Raw genomic sequence first — 14,872 nt, forward strand, 5'->3', positions numbered from 1 at the left:
GTGCCAAACACCATGAAAAGCGATGAGAAGTATCACGCAGGTTGTCTCACTGTAGCTAATACATGGGGTTATGCCCCTGGTATGGAGAGGAATGGGACCAATGTACATAATGCAACACAAGTATTCCTGTGAGACCATTTTCAGACTAGTAAACTATTGAAAATGTGCAGAAAGACGGGTACAGACATTTTGCAGAGTTTGTCCTTCACATATAAACAATGCAGCAGGAGATTGTCCAGGTCAGATAATGTTCACGACAGGAAATTGTCCGTAACAAGAGGGACGACACAACCGATACATGCACATTCTGCTGCAGAATTCATGTGTTGTTGATACGTGTGTTCTTTTTGTTCATCTGTTTGTTTTCTTTCCATTTTTGCGTCCTTCGCGAGTTAGAAACGTCATCGAAGCGCCCGGAAAATGTCGGGAGCAACTGTTTTCAGGACAAAGTTTCGTGCGTGTCTGAAAAGCAGTATCGTAGCAATCAATATAGAGGTGGACGAACATTGAGGCTGAGTCACCATCAGCAAAAACGATACATACATAATCCAAGTGCTTTAATAACAGCTTCTCCCATCTGTGATATGAACACTCTCTCGACAACGCCATGTGTCAGTGTGTTCGCGTACAGGGTGCGACTGCGAAAAACATTTACCTACTTTTCTCACTCGCACCTCATTTGACAACGGGGGACGGTGTGAAATTACGATGACCTCTTGGTATTTCGAAAATGCCAGAGGACGGGACTCCGGTTGTTTCCCCTGTAATTCCCTCTCATTTTCCAAGGCATATTAACATGCCAATAACCTGGGGTCAGCCTCATAGCGCTGTGATGGGTTCTCGAAAAATTGCTATAATCAGACTTGTGGCGCGAAAAATGCCACGTACTGATCTCCGATCAATTATCAGAGGTGGGATTTTTTTTGAAGGTGGCAAACACCGAATTAAACACTGATTCCCGGAAAAAAAATTACAAAACAGAAAAAGTCACCAAAAAATACTGTCATTTAGTCAACTGCTCTTATTATGCAAATCTGCTTAATCTGAGCTGTAATCACAACAGACAAGGCCCCTCAGGGAGCGATGACAGATGTCAGCCTTTGATTATAAATGTCAGCTCGGAGAGAAGAGCGCGGTCCCTGCCGCCCAGCCACACGAAGGGCCTCCATTTTTTTTTTTCCCCCCCTCTCGTCCCCGACACAGGCCCAACATTTATTTTCTCATTAGTGGTGTGTAATCAGCATTAAGCCCCGCTGTCATCGTGTGATATTTCAAAACCATTTTTGATTAATGATCCCCCTGTGATGGAGGTGTTGGGGCGGAAATCGTTGCAAGGAGATGGGTGCGGGGGGGGGGGCTTTTAAGTAAAGGCATCTCAACCTGATCAATCTAAGGGTGTTGGAGTCGAAAACAGTTTTGAAAGCTTTTGAGAACATGAAGCACAATTTTTTTGTTGTCATCTTTTCATCTGTAAAGTTTGATCCGACACAAAAGGAATAATTTTGTCGAGTTTGTTCCCAGCCTTTTCTTTTGAACTTTTTGCAAAACTTTTCGGGAGAGCAACAGCGATCCCGTGCTTGGCGTTTGCTCTGATGTCACATCAGGAGGGCCCTTGACAGTGTCCCCGGGCTCTCCTTCCGTTTTCTGGTCAAGAGGTCAAGCTAATAGTTAGCACCCTCTGGTGGATCACGACGCAAACTACGTCAGACGTTCTGAAGAGCTTCTACTGTTGAACTCGAACTGGTTATTACAGTTGAATGCCACAAATCCGAGCTGCCCTTGTCCTATATCGTACATTTCCATAACAATAAACAAGTTATCATGACCGAAATGTGCAGGTTAAGTGCAACACGATTTGCTGTCGCTCACCAAAACCGACCGATAAATGAGTCATCTGCCAATTTTTGTAATTGTTAACGTTGGCAGCTCTTGGTTTGTTTGTAAAAAGTTACACAAAAAGTCGACTCAAGAAAACAAATAGTTAAAATTTGTAAGGGACGCAAGAAGTAAGGGTCTCTGAGGGTGCTGCAGTACCCCCTACTGGCGATGGGCCTGCAACTGCAGGAAAAAGTTTAACAAATTATTGAAAAGCTCTATTTCCTGATAGTACACAGTTAATCAATCACAGATGTTTATCAAATGGTTAAACCCACCATTTTTTTAATTATATTGAATTTAATTTTCTAAACTTTTTAACAGAGCCTTTTGTCCGTGTACACATATTTCTTTGGGAAACGGCCTCTGACTGATTTTGAGGTTTGGACCGTTGACTGGGTCTTTTTCTTTGCGTGCTTTGTTGGTATGGAAACAGCCCTGAGAGAAACAGAGCTGGAAGCGCATGTGGGAAGGAAAGGCTGCGATAATGCGACAGGTGGGGCGTTCAGGGAAAAACGAGGTCAAGTCCGCGAATAAGGCGGACCAAATCCCGTCTGAGCCGCGGCGCATCCCATACGGCACCTCTAAGCTCCGCCTCTCGCCCGGGTTACTGGCTCGTTCATGAAAGCAAATCCAGCTGCAGGCAGACCTTTGCCACCCGGGCTGTGTGCAGATAAGTGCTGGGTGAGCATGATAATCCTTGCCCTTTGGAAATGGATGCTGTATTCACACTAATGCAGGAGACGCACAATGATATTAAACAACGCATCAGGATATTCATTCACCGTTTATGTGTGAACAATGTCGGACTCAGCATTATCAAGCACAGCCTCACCAGGTACATGACACTGTATATATGTCTTTTACTCAGTGATATAATAATAAAGGCCAGTCTAGATTATCATAGTTAAGATGTTGATCACAGTAAAATAAATAACTTCATATAGATATTCTTCTATTCCCTAGAATGTGGTGCATTGACTTATGCCAGAAGGTGCAATTACAGCCTTTAGGCCCTGTGTTTTACCTGAAATTGGCAAAAAAAATAATTAGGATTTTCTTTTTTTAAGGATAAAATATCAATGTGTAATATTTCTATCATAATCTGCCAGAGGCATAATGTTTTCAGGTTACCGGTAAATACGTATGTTGGTCCATCTGTTTATTCATTCCATTATTGTGAACAAGATATCTTAAGAACGCCTTGAGGGGTTTCCTCAAAATCTTAGCAAAAGCTCAGTTGGACTCAAAGATTGTATTGTTTGTGGTCAAGGGTCAAAGGTCAAGGTCACTGTTACCTAAGCAATTAAGTTGTTTGCATTGTGAACACACTATCTCAGGAACACCTCCAGGGAATCCTTTCAAATTCGGCACAAATGTTCACTTAGACTCACTGGTAAGCTGATAAAGATTTGGGTGGTCAAAGGTCAAGGTCACAGTGTTTTTGGCCTCATAGACATGGTATCTCAAGTCTGCTTTTAGGGAATTCATTCAGATTTTGACCAGTTGTCATTTGAACTCAAAGATTTACTGATGTTAATGGTTGTAGACTGAAACTGCACTGGTTGACTGGTGATTCTAGTGTAATTTAGAATTACTTAATTCCCACATGTTATAATTTCCATAGAAAATACACACTCACATTTCCAGGCTGTTTTCATGTCGTATCTTTTTTCGATCTTTAACATTGCAGAGGAAGCCCAGTTGTTTGAATAAGTGCTTTACCCAGTGCACTGCCGTCCTCACTCGTTTTTTGTGAGTGTAGTTTTTTTTGTCAAAGCTCGTTTCAGAGGTGGATTACATTTCTGGGTCTTAATCCCCCCCTGTCTTCGACCCGTGGTGTCAGCTGTATTCAGAATTTCACAAGGGGGAATCCAGGAATGTTTTATTGTGCCGTCGCCAGCAGCCCTCTCCAGTCATGTCAACGCAATCACTTCAGACTGATGTTTTGTGTGTATCTCTTGTTTTAAACAGATTAAGCAGGCGTCCCGCTGGTTCATTTCTCCCTCAGGTTGTTTTGCGGGGAGAATATGTCGCGTTTATTTGGTTGGAAGAGGGAACAAAGTGGGAATCGCAGGCAGTTGTATCCTATTTACATCCTCCTATAAAACACAGCTCGGTTTCACTTTAAGGGTCGGGAACGCAGCAAGTGAGCGGGATAGTTGCGGCGCTCATCCATTATATACACTTGAGTATTCATCAGTATGGAGGACAAATCTAAGTATGGAAATGTAATGCAGTCATTTAATTCCCAAAAGAATGATTTTATAATCCCCTAAATATAGTAGCGGAACAGCTGTGGCTCTAGTTCTCACATTACGGGCCTGTGCGCGGTACATTCCCTGACATTTAATAAATTCATTACATAGATTTAATGCATTATAATATGGGTTCTCAAGGGCTGAAATGAGCGAATATTTCAGTGCTGAGAGGTGAATTATGATTCCGTGTTGCAACAGAATGGGGCTGCGTCTGGAGGCAAGACAAGAGACCAATCTGGTTAAATAAAGGTCAAAATTAATGAAATAGCATCCATTTAAAATACAATTTTAGTTTTTCACATTGGATCCATGTCGAATAGGAAAATTTCCCTGTGGTTACGGATAAATTGGAACATTGTGCATGATTGCAGTGATTTGAGCAAACTACAGTTCATGTTGGGTTGAATACAATTTGTTTTAACACCCACACAAACTTTCTGTTTTCGGCTTTTATGCCAGTTTTCACTGTGAGAATTAATATATATAAAAATTATATAATATTTAATTAGCTTTTGGATTTGAATCATCCCTGAAAAATGATTCTTTTCTAAACTTGAATTGAATCAACCATGGACGTCTCATTACACTGATCTATTGCATTTCCCTGTTGCCCTCAGTTAATTTATCATTTGACTCAAAAAAGACAATCAAATCATCTGAGAAATAATGTCCGGGTACATTTTTAGATGGATTAGGTTCTAAATGAAGATTAGACAATTTGGTTTCAACGTAATAGATTTGGAAGAAAACCTAGCAAGTGTTTCTCATTTTACTTTTGAGAGTTTTACAGAGGTTATATCTGATCTCTTGTACAATAGGCATGTGTGTACTGGTGTGTACAAAGACAACAGGGTCAGCGACGCTTGTAATTATCCATGTTGGGTTCTGCACTGGCTAATACCTGGTTGTTTTCTTCCTGAAAGGGGTCACATGACATTTCAAGTGGTATTAATAAGGTCTTGTTCTTGGCTGTAAACACCCTGTAGCAAGGCAACCAAACCCGCTGTGGCCTTGCCTTGAACGACAAAATGGTTCTCCCCATGGAGCAGAGTCAATCCTGCATGGTAGCTGAACACGACACTACATAGGTTCTCATTATTATTTCACACTTTTTCATAAAGCGACAGCCCTGGCGTGTTTCCGTTTTTTTGTATAAGCTTATATAAACAGGCAGAACACAATTAGCATACAAGTAATGCCTCCTCCGAGAAAAGAAACACCGTGTAACTTTCCCTAGAAGCCATTATGATAACTCTTTCATCAGCCTTCTGCGTGATTTAAAAAAAATTCAAATTCCACATAATGAACATTGTGACATTCTGATTCCGTGCCACAGACTGAATGTTAATAGACCATAGTCATTCAGTCCTATGACAAAGTGCCAATGATGTATTAATTTGTAGTTCATCGGTCATGGTTTATGCACAATGGTCCCATTCTCTGCAGTGCTGACAAGGACGCCCGACACTGGGAGGTAGCAGCTTTGAATATGCACATCAGTTTTGTTAATCTGTATCGGGAAAAAAAAATGAATTTAAAGCTCTGCGTCCTCCAAACACTCGACAGATGTCCTTGAGCTCCATCGCCGCCCTATTGTTGCTGCAGGGGCAGCTTATTCAACAGCCCCTGCAGCTCTCCAGCTCCAATAAATCTCACCACAGAAACCGTTTCTATTTGTTTTTGCCCAACGTAATCAAAACCAAATACCGAACAATAACAGGTAGATGCTTAATATGCAGAGTTTGATTATTGAGTGCTATTTCCGTGCATCCCACGCTGTCGCCTGAAGGCAGTCTCCTCTCTGTGTCTCCTGTGCTTCTGCAGCTTTTCCTCCTGTATCCCACTCCCGCACACCGGTCACATGCGAGGTGCTCGTTGTGAACCGAGACACGGTTATTGAGCTCTGCCGATCAGAGGTTATATAATGGCAGCGTCGTGCCCAGGAGCTCTGTCAATCATAAGTAATGTGTTAGCAACAAGCTTTAACGCTGGCTCAGGGCTATTGTGGGATCCCAAACTTGGATATTTGTTTGCAGACATTGAAATGTAAAAGAGGATCAGATGTATCCCTCAAAGTCAGATTGGGAAAATCACAACCAAGGATACAGACTCATTTATATAATGACACTGCAGCTATTATACTTATTGTACATTTTTCGAAAATAAATGCAACTGTGTTGGGACGGATATGTTATTAGTGGGAAAGGACACACACACGTGGGGCTTCTTATAGTAGCTAAGGACAGTTATTTACTGTGAAGCTGACATATGTTGTTACCGTGCAATTTTTTGTGTTGTTTACACAAAAACAACCAAAAGGAATCTCCACAAAACTTAGTGGGACAACGCGGTATGGGTCAGGGAAGAACTTTCACTTTCTTTACCATTTCTGAGCTGGAAGAGATTTTCAACCTAAGGAATGATTCATGGATCTTGGGGACTGTTGGGCCTTGGCAGAGGTATGTGTGCCCCTGAGGCCCGTTCTAGTCTCAACAGTATCGGATAGATAATGTTGAGCTTGTATCCCCCGAGCAAACTAGGTTAACTAGCTTTATAATGAGACGCTTGCCAGTAAGGTGGGATTTCTACTACATTTTTTTCGACACCTGCTGAGATACTGGCCTCGCTCACACACTCCGTAGTAACGCATGTGAGTGATTCTCTAGTCTGGGGTCGCGGAATAATATGTGGGAGTCACCAGATGGTTACGGGGAAAAAAAATAAAAGTATTATAATACATATATACTCTAAGCAATTGTCTTCCTGTGAGAGTTTTGAAGCTTTCATGTGTTGTATGAGGTACTTACTTTGTAAGTTAGGATCTCAAGAGTCAGGTCAGAGGGTGTGTTACACTTAGAGTTGAGCAGAATTTAATAGGTTAAGAATTATGTTGTATCATGACTGTGGTGCTGACATGACGCGTATTAACAGGATTACTTTGATTGTCAGTTTCTGGGTGCCAGATTGGCATTGTCGCCGGCAGCCCTCTCCAGTCATGTCAACGCAATCACTTCAGACTGATGTTTTGTGTGTATCTCTTGTTTTAAACAGATTAAGCAGGCGTCCCGCTGGTTCATTTCGCCCTCGGGTTGTTTTGCGGGGAGAATATGTCGCGTTTATTTGGTTGAAACAGGGGACAAAGTGGGAATCGCACCTGACCTTGACTGAGTACCGGTGTGGCTTTTAGAAAAATGAGCAATATTATGAGCTATTTGTCTACTACCCACACACACAGATATTACACCGATCAACTCATCGAAGTACAGACATTGTCGTTTGGTAGAACACTTCAGCAACAGGAGCTGCCATTAAGTGGGACACAACTTCTGTGTGAAATGAAGAGAGAGAATGGCATCTGTAATCACAATCTCCTTTCCTCATATTGGGTCTTATTGTAGATATAAGGTGTGCGCTTACCACTGCATCTATCATGCAAAAAGCACTCGGCATGGATGGGCGACAGCTTAAAAGCTTTAGATCGCCGACTTTCCTGCCTTATACCGCATCTCTTACTCTGAGCTCGAAGGACCACGGGGGAAGCAGCTCTCGAAAAACAAAGGACCGGGCAGCTCCACTTAACGTTGTTAGATTTCACACACTCCAGAAGAGGGAAGAAAGTGCTTTCAAGTCGGGAGGACTGCAGCCCTGGAGTCCCCCCCCCAAACAAATTGATTGAAATTAAACCTTTATCTAAGAGCCGGAGCAACCCAAACTTTGGAAAAATCACAAAATCTGAATTATTTAGAAAAATGAATTATTTACCTTTTCTCCCAAAGAAAACCCATCAACAGTCTCCCTTTTGGCGTCACTGAGGGAGCTGTGCTTGTTTTTCCCTTTCATGACAACATCTGTCCACTGGTCACTTGTTTCCCCTCCGCTCCTTTTTAAGAGGGTCTTTGTGGCAGCGGGGGTTCAAAGAGCAGGCGACGTGTCCCCCTCCCGGGGTCCTCCAGGGGGAGTCACTAGTGTCCTGGGGCCCGGCTGAGAGACATTGTAATCACCTAGAAGTCATGGGTTGGCCTCGGGTGCTGCGCCCAGTGGGACATGTCAACTACGGCTCCTGCTTTAAACTCCTTGTGGGAACTCAAATGCATTGCACGTCAACTGGCTGCCCCTGATTCGAGGCAACACTGATTCTCATCTCGGAACCCGCTTGGATTCCTAAGTACCTCAAATGTTAGTTATAGAAACACGAGAGGTTGTGGAGGTTCTTAAAGTTAGAACTTTTATTTGAAAACACAACTTACAATACTTATAATAATAATAATAATAATAATAACGCAGATGGCCCAAGGATAGTTGTAACGTGATCATGAATACCCTGATGAAAATACCCTTTGAAATAAAATCCCTATACACGACTTAACTGAGGAAAAACACTGTGAGAATATTTTCAAGTTCATACATCTACACAATTTCACCCAACACAATCTTCATTTAGTCAAACCACTGTTGGACAATTTGAAATCTTGACCTAATGGGTGGTGCTTCATGTGAAGTTAAGGGAAAGTAGTCGTCATTCAGCTTTAATGTGTACCTGTATTTGTTGTTGAGACATTTCATTTGAACGTCAGCCTCATAGTGGCGGGGGGGGGGGACACAAGATGGCACTCATCATTAGGATTGTTCCTCTGGGGACCGTGAATGGGGATGGATCCTTCTAGTAGTCGTCGAGATATTTCACCAGAAACTGGCTTCGTCGTGGCATTAGAGGAGATGTAAGATGATCCAAAGTCAGTGGGATCATCCTCTGGAGACCACAAGCGGCATTACATGGCAATTCGGATCAATCTGGATTAAAGTGGCGGACCAGTCTGTATCATAGAGTCCCAATAACATGGCTAAAAAAAGCCTAAAAACCCTACATGTCTCCATATGTATGGTGAATATTTGCAGATGGGTGCATAGACACTGACCATGAATCAGCTGCTCCCCCGATCCCACACAAGATAAACATACCAAACTCATATCCACAGCACTTCTTCAAACTCCCCTTTCTGAATGTTACAAGTAAGATCTGCATCGAACACAGCGAGATTTTATTCAGTGTAGAAAGTGTTTGGGTGGGAGTACAGACAAACGTGGAAAACCTCTGAATATACATGAGTCTTTGAAGCATTGACACACAATGCTCCAAAAGGAAAAAAAGGGAAGGAACAGTTTGACAACACAGGCGTCGAGAAAATGACACAACGTCCTTCCCGTTAGATTGACAGTTCCGTAAAACGTTGCGCTGGATGAGCGCGTTCCTGTTTCGAGCGTCCCGTTAAATGTTAACGAGAACAAATCAACCTTGTCGTGGTTTAAATCATCGCCGTGCGACGAGAAGCTGCAGATTCCAAAACGCTCTCGTAGTGAAGTTGCAGAGCGATTACATACTTGTGGGAAATGTCCATACACAAGAAAACGGTACATTGAAATTGACGAGTGCGTTACAAAGCCATCTCCCAAATAGCTGCAATAACACCCGCCTCAACAACTTCACCGACTTCCCGTCATCCAAGTTGTAATAAGGCATTTAAAATCTGAGGGATGAGTGGATTTTGCTCCTCTAACATTACTTTAAACTTGCTTAAGAGTTGCTTGCTATCCATTCTCCCTCATCCAAGTGGATTAGTCCAAGATCTGACATGTAAAGGATCCAATGCTAGGTCTGTATATCGTGTTTCTTCCCACCTACGTGAGGCTGATAATGAAACACTTGATTCCCTAATCCCCTTTTTTTCCGCCGGCCTAACTCGCCCTCTGACTTGTGGCGATGAACAACAAAGTGATGAACACTAAAGAACAGCTGACACAATCCTGAGTCTCTTTCATTCCAAATGCCAATACTTATATTTGCTGGAGGGACAACAACAAATGGAGAGCGGCGCACTATGGCAAACCGGGGACCCGTGATTCTTCCATGCATCATTTTAAGTGACACATTGCTCAATACAGATATTCCCTGTTGGGAAATCAATAGAACCAATGAAGAAAATAAAGGAAAAAAATGTTGGCAAAATAATGGCTCGGTACATAAAAACACCTGAGGTTCTCGAAAGAGAAAATGTGTCCTGATCTCTGATTCTCCCGCACGCTTTCTTTTCTGCTTCCGTCTGCTTCCTTGGCGATGTGCTGGATAGCGGTAGGACGCTGTGAGGGTAGCTTTGTGAGATTGTATTAATGAAAAAAAAGCACCTGCACCAAAAAACCATTTATCAGATCACACTGTGGCCAGCCGACATGGGAAATGGAGTGTGCACGCTTTTTTTGTGTGGGTGTGCGTGTGTTTCTGTGCGTTTTCCGCTTAAGTGTTGCCGGCGTGACACATTCATCACGGGGGACATAAATGAGCTGAACTCGAGCTGTGGAAGGGCACACGGGGTGGGAGGGGGAAGAGGGCAATGCTCAAGCAGGAGTGAAGTGATACAAGCGCACGCACGTGCTTGCGTACGCGTGTGTTGAAAGTGTGCGAGGGCTAAATGGGGCTTAGTCAAAGAGTGAGTGGAGAGATGGCTTCGAGGAGCTGCCGTTACCTTACGCATCACTCGGCTTGAGGGTCGCGGTATCCCAGGACGCCGCCGCGCTGTGGCTCAGGTGCCTCGCGGCGCGGCGAGTGAGATCGCCCCACTCTCGTTAGATTATTTACCAGACTCTGAAATGCGAACACCAGCTCCAAAAAAGAATATTGCACGTGTGATGTTTTGTGTTATTCAACAGGTCTTCATGAAAGTTGTATGGGGGGAAACCACAATCCACAAGCAAGTTCAGCCAACTCATTAAATTAAGTTGCTATAGGAACACGATCAACAACAAAAGATAACATGTTAAATTCAGGAGGATGAGCCATTAGGAAGCAAGCTTTGTTTTATTCTCATTTTATTTTTGATAGCTTAAAGATGTCATATTTAAGCTATTCTGTTCTGATTGAGACAACAACTCAAAGGTTCTACTCTTGTGAATTATCTTTGCTGTACCCACTGGGAGTCTCTTGTTTATTAATGAGCGTGAGCCTGATTTTTTTATTTTTCTAAGAATTTATTCTACTTAGTCGAGCCTTAATTTACCCCTTACAACCTCTTAAGATATATGTCTTGTAGTCATACCAAGCACGGAGACTCTGTTCTTCAACTTGACCTATCTCTGTTCGGATTGGCCTTGTTCTTATTCACTTTAGAGACACATCATTCAAAGGGTTTTTATCATTTTAGAAAAAGAAAGCAACGCAATGCATGCTGGGAAGTCCATGCACATATATTATAAACAATGTGTCTAAATAAGTTAATTGGATGAGTCAAGTAAAAACGCCATTGGACAGTCTGTCTACCGAACTCGGGATTAATTTGAATTTGGCAAACGCAACGTTAGGAATCCGTCATGTTTTACAAAATAAGAGACAATTTCAATGTTTAATTAAAATGCCGATCATTAATATTTCATTTCTAAGGCCCCAACAAAACCCTAATTGACGTCAGATATGATGAGATTGAGTGTTTACTAAAATACAAACTGACATGACACAGCTGAGAGAAGCTCCCTGATCTGGTGAAACTGCTGTTTTGCTCATCAGTGTTGCTTTTAGTCAGAGCTGCGGTCGTCATAGAGGACACTTGGTTCATCTCTCCACTGTTGTTTTGTGGAATGGAAAAACACAGCACTTGTTTTTTTTGTAGCCTGATAACTATGTTAAAAATATTTGAATAGTGCATTTGTTGTATTTTCAACATTTGTAAAAAAAAAAACTGGCTGTGACCCTGCGTATTACTTTTTGGTCCCAGCGACGTGGTTTACAAACAGCAAACAGACTTTATTGGAATTTCTCGCCCTGTGCGAGTGTGTAATTTCCTCTGGGGACGCTGGAGACACGCTCCCCCCCCTCTCTTTTTTGAAACCCCGTCTTTCACCCCACTTTAATAGTTTCGCCGAGAGTTACTGTGCAAAATCTCTGTAAACGGCTTCTTCTCCTTCAAACGGCTTCTTTTACAGCTGCCGCCCGAAAACTGAGATATGAGAGAAGAGGACGTGAAATGAATATCTCAGAATATTACTATATATATAATAGTTGGTCAGTAACAGATGGAAGGATGGAAGGGAAGTGTTCTTTTTGTAGTGAATCTATGAAATGATCAGCTCCCCGTGAATAATACACATTATGATGTCAGTTGTTGACAATCTTTCTATATATATGTGTATATATATATATATATATATATCTTTGAAAATGGTCAACATCACAGAGTCATTCCAACATGCAGTCGCTATAAAAACCTGATGATGATTACAGTCTGCATTGCGTAATATCAAACGCCGCTCTTTTTCACTCTGACCATTTAACCATCCGAGCCATTACCGTCCGAATAGCCATTACCGACTATGGGCTCTATTACGGCCACAGATAATTTCCCCGCCGCAGCCCCTCCATCCAAGCTGTTCATCCCGCTGTATTCCAGTTGGCCCATTTCAACAACAGCCCCATCGCTCAATTCCACCCTCATCAAAAATAGCCACTTGTGTGACTCCTTTGACGTGTGGTTTGACAGAGGAGTACATCGGGCAGCGGAGTTCTAGTTTCAAAGTCAAATAGGGCTTTTTAATCCTGCGCTGTATAGATACTGAGCCTTCTGCGCCCCCATTTGTTCCAGTGGCAATAACGCAGATTGAGGTCTACCACTATTAACGCTAGACTGTTTATAAAGATGGGGTCTGAAGCCAAACTTCCTGGATATCAAAGCTGACGTCTTGGGCATTTGCAGTAGGAGGCTGGATTTACCACCTATACTGCAGCCAGCTACAATGCAACGCTTTGGCTTTACATTTTGGGGAGCAGCCGTGCAATCCCTTTCTCCAGATCCGCTCTTAAAATGTGTTGTGTACATCAGTTGTAATCCCGATGAGAAACAAACAAACAAATAATTTGACAAACAGACAGGGGCAAAAACAATAACCTCCTTGGTGAAGGTAGCAATGCTGCTATAGCCCCATCAATGTTTAGATGCGTCATTTGTTTTGTTTTCGAAGCTGAAAGATTTTATTCCACCGACTCCAGTTGGCAGCAGCTCTGAACCCGCCAGCTAATAACCGAGTCACCTCAGGGTGCAGGGTGCAAACACGCTCGAGCTTAAAAATAGAAAGAAAAAAAAAAATCAATCGTTAAAAGAAAAAGAATGGGAAAAAAAAAAAATCACCTCCCAGCCGCTCCATCACAGGAAGTGCAGCCTCAGCAGCCGTCTATGCAGAAGCGCTCTGATGCAGAGACCAAAGGAAGCGCGGAGCATAAACAGCTGGCCTGGTGTCACAGAGCATCACAAGGGCGTCTTCTGATCTTTCTAATATATTAGGTAATTACTGATATGTGTCACCGCTGTGTGTGTGTGTGTGTGTGTGTGTGTGTTTGTGTGTTGCTGGCGAATGTGGCCCGCAAATTAATTCCAAATTTGTCCGACACTCACACACACGTACATTCAGTCTGACCAGTTCTTGAACATGTTTCTCCTCACACAGCACATTAGACATTTTAAACACACATTATTAGCAGTAAACGGTCGGATAGAGGAAGTGAAGTAGACGTTCAGGGTCCTTGGAACATGAATGAACATGAAGGTTAGGAAACTATGTCTTTTAAAGTATCGTCCCAAAGAAAATCGAATGCAGCTTTCGAGCTCTTTCCCTTCTGTGAATAAATCTTACCTGGAGATGCAGCTCCTCCACTTGGGTTAGGCATCTCAGCTCCGCGCATAAACCTTCTGCCCTCTGGCAAACAACTCTCTCCGCGTTTAATCCCACTGTGTAAAAGTTCACCCACTGTTCCAGATTTCGAAAACTGCAGGTGTTGAGTTTTAGAGCTTCTGAGTTAGGTTTGAGTTTGGAATTCAAACCTAACGCCCCTGCTTGAAGCTGCTAATCACATATTTAAACCCATGGCATCGACCCAGCAGATCTCTTCCACAAGAAGGTCAAGAATGGCCTTCTTAGCTGCCATAGTCGCAAAGTTTGCATATCACAAAATGTCTTTTTAACTTTGCAGACCTTTTCCAAATCCTAATATAAAACAATAAACGATTATAGTCAAAGAGCTCCATGTATTTTCTTTTTAATTGTGTTGCCATTGCCATTTCGAAAAGGTCCGTATGGACTTGCTGTCATTTGCATTTTTTCCAGATCATTATCTTCCCATCAGAACTTGACTGATAATTCTATTTTTGCCTCTTGAATGGGAAATCTGCACAACAACTAAAACCCACGGTACCCCCCACCCCACCCCCCACCCCACCCCCCAAGCTTCTCACCATTCAATCAATATACAGTGTTCATTCAAAAAGGCCCTGAGAAGCTGGTGTCATAAACGAGAACCACTGCCGGTGTCATCGGAGAAAAGAGATGAGAGGACGAAGATAGCAGCTTCACACGTCAGACACTGTTGTGTTTACGCACAACAAATCTACTGCGGCGGTTGTTCTGCATCTGAGGCAATAGCGCCGCCCGCCGTCTCCATGACAGCGTGATGGGATGCACATCATCTTTTCAGTTCCCCACCCCCTAAAAAGACAAAACAAAAACAAATCAACCTTACCTGAATCCTCATCATCCACATCCTCTGAGGGCACGAAAAGCAATTACACAGAACGTGCGAAAATGCATTTGATCATTTTGATTGCGGTCACTGTCTCCGTAGACAAATGGGGTGGGTCTTGTATATTATTGAACTGAAATTCACACTTCCCCCCTTTGGCTTATTGTCATGAATCCTGTGAATG

Source organism: Hippoglossus stenolepis, chromosome 24, assembly GCF_022539355.2.
Source record: "Hippoglossus stenolepis isolate QCI-W04-F060 chromosome 24, HSTE1.2, whole genome shotgun sequence".
Lineage (NCBI taxonomy): Eukaryota > Metazoa > Chordata > Actinopteri > Pleuronectiformes > Pleuronectidae > Hippoglossus > Hippoglossus stenolepis.